Here is a 5,717-nt window from a genome sequence, read left to right as displayed (position 1 = left end):
CTCGATGGAAAGGCGAGTCCGGCTTCGGCTGGCAGCCGGCTCGTTGCCTCGTCTTCTGCGGGCGCGGCCAGTCGGTGTCCGGGATGTCGCGTCATGGTCCTGGCGAAGGGGCGGTTCATCATTCCGCGGGGTGGGCACTTCAGCACGGCAGCCGGCTTTGTGCTGCGCGGAGGCCGCGTCTAGGAGCTGCTGGACTCGCTCCGTCATGTGGTGACGCTCGTCTCCCTCGTACTTATCCATCTCGTCCGTCACCGCCTGGGCGGCCCGGATGTTCTGTGCAGGTGTGGCGTAGACGGAGCGTTCTACCCCGAACATGCTGGCGATGGTAGTGCCACGCTGCCGGACAAAGCCAATGCGGCTAGGCCCCTCAGGAGCCGGCGTGCCGCCAATGGCCCGGTCCATCTCGCGCTGATAGGCGTCCGAGAGGCGTCGCACGCTGGCCAGTCGGCCAGCGCTCTCAAGGAGCTAGACGCGGCGTGCTTCCAGTGCCTCAGCGTCCGCGTCTTCTTGGATGGGCGCCGTCAGGTCTTGTAGCGCCGCATCGAGTGGGTCTCGAGCGCCTCCGTCCGAGCGCTCGCCACTATTGATGACGAGCACCTCCATGACGGTGCTCCCGCCGCTGTGCTCACGAGGAGGCGGCTCGTCATAGACCACCACGTTGGTGGGGAACGCATCAAGCGACGCCGTGTCGGAGTCGACGATCATCGGGTCGGTGGAACCAACTGACTCCAGGTCCACAGCAGGCTCACTGGTGACGTGAAGCTGGTTGAGGAGGCTGACGAGACGGCTCTCGGGGCAGCCGGTGCCCATGTCGGAGGCCGGCTCGTTGGAGAGGTGAACCTCGCCAACAAGGTCGGCGAGGCAGCTCGCCGCACAGGCGATCTCCGCGCCGTGCAGCGCGTCGAAGCTGACGCCATCGGGCGTGTTGGGCTGGCTTTGCTCGCCAGGAAGGAACAAGGTTCCCATCCAGAGCAGGTCTTCGGGAGATGGTGCACCTCGCCCCATGGTGGGCGCCAAATGTTGGGGGTTGGGTGCGACATATGCCAATGGATGGCTTATCATGGTGGGAGCAAGTAGAACGTTGTCGTTGCCTAGAAGCGGGATGAGGCGTAGACACGAACGTCGGCGTACTTTACCGAGGTTCGGGGCTCTCCTAGGAGATAACACCCCTAGTCCTGCTCTGCGGGGTCTCCGCATGATCAGTAAGGCACAAGTGATACAAAGGTTCTCCTTGAGCTGTATGCTAGAGGTAGGAGAAGGCAAGGCTAGCTCTCTTTTACTCTAGGGGAGTGTCTAGATCTAATGGAGCGGGAACCCTTTGCATGGGTGCCATAGGGGGTTTATATAGGCCTACCCCCCAGGGGTACAATGGTAATCTGGCCAGGTGCTGGGCCCGTCTGTCAGTGTCTCCGGCCTCCGGCTTCTCCGCCGACTACTGGGCCCTGCCGCCTGGTGGGCCCCGCCGACTGGTTCGGTACGGAGCCGACAGGCCGCTCCTACCGCTGGCGGGTTTGGTCGGTGGCTGCTCACTGTACATGTGCTACTAATGACGTGGGCTTGGTCAGCTCAGTGTGGCTACAGTCCCGCCGCGTGGCGGGAGATCACTGTAGCCACACCTGGTCTCATCAGGTTAATGGCGCACTTGCTTCGAGGGAAGGGACTGCCGCCTGCTGGAGGCCGGCCTTCCCGAGGTCCGACTGGTTCGGCTTCTGCCGTCTTCCAAGGTGTCGCTGCCCAATAGGGCCTGCAGCCTGCGGGCCGTACCGACAGGTCGTCATGGGAAACAGGGCTCCGCCTGTCTGGAGTGACGTCAGGGGGAAGTGGCAACAGTGCCACGTCGTACGGAGATCTCCGCCTATACGGGGCACTGTGGCCACGCCAAGCCCAAGATTCGAGGGTGAGGGGCTTCACTGTAGCCATGCCCTTTCTTGTCCTATTGATGGGGGCACAAACTCTGAGGGCGCCAGGTGGCCGCCTGCTTAACGCCGTCCTCTCTAGAGGCCGGCTGACTGGATCCGACCACTCATGGTGCCGCCTGCAGGTGGTTGGCCGTCCTCTGGTGGCCGGCCGTTGAGCTAGCCGGCACCCGGAGGGCGGAGCATCAACTTGGGACACTGCTGGGCGAAGCGGGCCCAAAGTCTTGACAAGTTCAGGGACTCGGGTGAGGCTACCCATGGCCCATTACCCCGACAAATTCCTATCCATGTTAGTGATTCAGAAGATGTGTGAGCTCATATCTAATGGGGTTAGAACTGACAAGGGCTTCAAGGAGGTGCACTTGAACACCGATGCGAAGTTGTGTTTCGAGTTCTGTGGCTAGGAGGTGATATCCACTCAGGTCTACAACCACTTCAAGAAGTTGAGACCTCGATGGATCCAAGTGTCCAAGCTTAGAGACCTTAGCAGTGTCTCATGGAATCAGACCACTTGCTCGATCATTTTGGAGGCAGAGCACTACCAAGGCCGCACCTCGGCTAGCTCACTTCCTCCTTGTTTAAGCATGTTAAACATTGTCTTCTTGCAACTAACAACGTTGTGTTTCTTTCCTAGGATCACCCCAAAGATGCAAAGTTCCTCAACACACCCATCTAGAACTACAACCAGATGCGGCACATCTTCTTCTTTGGACTGGCAACCGGCAAGCATGCCATGGGCTCCGGTGAGCCACTTGGTTCGCCATGCCTGGGTTCCCAGACACCCAGGAGTCAAAGACCATCGTCCTTAATGGTCCATACAAGGGCTTTGAGCACGTCTCTATGCTTGATAGGAAGAGTAAGAGAGGCGGCTTGATGGAGGACGAGATCAGTGTCTTCACTAAACATGACTGAGGTCGTCCAGGAAGTGGCAACCGCCATAAGGGACAGCAAGTCAATCGATGTCCACCCTGACCTCTACACCACCGTCATGGACCAAGGTGTCTTCAATCAAGAGGCTCTGATGGCTGCTTTGAGCCACATGCTGGACAACAAGGCCTAGGGTGTTGGGTTTGTTGCCATGGAAAGCGCTCACAGGGTGCTCTGACTCAGGAGCTGGCTGGGCAAATACTACTACTAGTGCTATCTCCGGTGGTCGTGAATGCGTGCATAATCCTTGACGGCGATGGAGATGGCGATGCCGTGACGATGACAATGACGACATATATTTTGTGTAGCTAGGGCTTGAAAACTATTGATGGTCTATATATTTAGGTGATGTGGTATACACTAACCCCTCATGTTGATAACGAACTTGCGGTGGTAGGAATACACCATCTTTTGGATGTGGTGGTAGGATGGCACCATAGTAGTGGTAGGATGAACTTGCTATGGCGTATGATCATGCATGCTTTGTTATGTTTCATGTCTAGTGTGCTCCATTGCTTGCTGCTTGAATTATTTCTCGTCTGCAATGCTAGGACAAGTGGTATTTGGTGTTCCAAGGAAGGGTTCCAAGGGTTTACAATTCATGGGAAGCATGCAATGAACAAGTGTCAAGTTACAAGGACATTTGTCATAGAGGGTTTAAGAGTAGGCAAGCGATAGAGAATAGTTACTCCAAGGCCATGCTCAAGCAGGCATGCAATAGTGTTGAAGTTAGCAAGGTGGATCGACAGACCAGCCTGAAGAACTTCATCATCATCGTCCAGCTCGTGGTGATTGCAGTGTTGTTATGTTGGTGTGATCGGTGTGATCGTGTGTAAGGTGTAGCGATAAGCTCACCATGTAGGGTACAAGGTTACCACACCTTGTTGCATGTGTGAAACCAAACACCGTGTATTTGCATCTGCCAGACCAATGCAAGACACCAAACACCATGCCAAAATCAATCCTCTAATGCAGGAAGCCTCGACGCGGGCAACAAAGGGAGGTGCAAATGTTGGTTTTCCCCCGTGATTCCTCAACCAGGCCCGAGTGAGCAACACATGCAATGCAGGCAAATTGAGGGGAGCAACCAAACATGTCCAAAATGATGTGCCATGGCTTGGGTATGTAAGGGCATCTCCTACCCGTAAAAAGGAAAAAAAAGTAAAGGCATCTCTACTCCTAAAATTGACACGCTATTCCACGGACACGGAGGTGAGGCTAACCATCCAACTCTGTCCCCTAAACGCCTCATTATGTTTTCTCAAATCCCTCAACACTCTAAATAATAACATGTCAAATCTTTGATGGGTGAAAATATTCAAATGCGACAGTAGTTCAAATGTAGTCCCTCCATCCGAAATTACGTGTCACGGAAATGGAATGTATTTTTAGTTCTAGATACATCCATTTCTATCTGTAATTTGGCACGAGGGGAGTAAATATTACAATCTAGCTAAGTATTGAAATAAAATAGTTGAAACATGAATTCAGCTACCCAGAATCCCCTCGCTATACACCAGATCGGAGAACCCCATTGCTAGAACCGAGAACCAGAAACCCTTCTCCAGATTGACCAGATCGAAGGACCCCGTCGCCAGAACCCAGAACCAGAAACCCCTCTCCAGATCGACAACTCCATCGCCAAAACCAAAACCAGGAACTCATTGCTAGAATGAAAAACCAATATAGCCAGAACACCAGATCATAAACCCATCCCCAAGCACATAAACTCATGACATCTTCTTCAACCTCTGCCGCAACCCTGACCAGCCAAGTCACCAGAAAGCTCACCCGCCTTAATTACATTCTTTGGCGTACCCATAATCTTTCCCAAGTCTGTAGCGCTAGATCCTATGGCCTTCTCGATGTGTATGATCCAGAGCCAGCCAAGCAAGTCATCATGAAGGAAAGGGAGGGGAAGGACATCACCATCACCAACTCCGAGCATGCGATCTGGGTTAGGCAAGGCCAACATGTGCTCGGTTACCTCCTCAACAATTTGACAAAGGAGGTCCCAATCTAGGTAGTATCAATTCCCACTCCTGTTTCTCTATGGAAATATCTTGCAACCATGTTCTCTTCCACCTCTAGATCAAAGATTAACAACCTTCGCGGCGCCCTCACCAATGCCAACCTAGAAGGGGACTCAGACCGTGGCCACCTACTTCACGCGCATGACGTCCCTTGCGCATGAACTTGCAGGCATTGGGAGTCCTCTCAGTGATGTAGAGATAATCTCCCACATCCTCTCTAGCGTTGATCTCGACTACCAACCACTCATCTCCGCCCTCGACATCCACATCGAGCCTCTCTCCCTTGACCACCTCTATGCGTTAATGTCAAACTTTGATCAACGTGTCGAGTTTTTCCAATATTCTCATAGCTTCAAGTCTTGAGCTAATGTCGCAGCTTGTGGTGGCCACAGATCCTCCAAGGGCTACTGTCCAACGTATCTATAATTTATGAAATATTCATGCTATATTTATATCAATCTTGTATTCTTTTGGTGTACTTTTATATTACATTTATGGACTAACATATTAATCTAGTGGCCAGTGCCAGTTCTTGTTTTTTGCAAGTTTTTTGCTTCGCAGAAAAAACATACCAAATGGAGTCCAAATGTGATAAAAATTTACGGAGATTTTTTATGGAATGACTAGTGGAAAAAATCCTAGCTATGGCATGGAAAAAAGTGCCTTGCTGGCGTAGAGACTCAACGCCACCAATATGGTGCCAGTGAAAATAGTTTAGTGGTGGTGTTAAGACACGTCAGTGGTATTTTAGTATTGATGGTGTGCACCTGGCTAATGCCAGCAATATATTGTGTCATCTATGGTGTTTATTGTGAGGCAGCGCCAGCCATTTGTATTTCTC

At 52.6% G+C, this 5,717-nt stretch overlaps 1 pseudogene; it reads left to right on the top strand.

Moving 5' to 3' along the window:
* The first annotated feature begins 5,056 nt into the window (after positions 1-5,056).
* Positions 5,057-5,195, top strand: LOC123140373 (uncharacterized; annotated as a pseudogene).
* Positions 5,196-5,717: the final 522 nt, after the last annotated feature.

This window comes from Triticum aestivum, chromosome 6B (assembly GCF_018294505.1).
Source record: "Triticum aestivum cultivar Chinese Spring chromosome 6B, IWGSC CS RefSeq v2.1, whole genome shotgun sequence".
NCBI classification, from domain to species: Eukaryota; Viridiplantae; Streptophyta; class Magnoliopsida; order Poales; family Poaceae; genus Triticum; species Triticum aestivum.
Note: the sequence above shows the minus strand (reverse complement) of the source record. Positions and strands in the feature narration are given on the sequence as shown.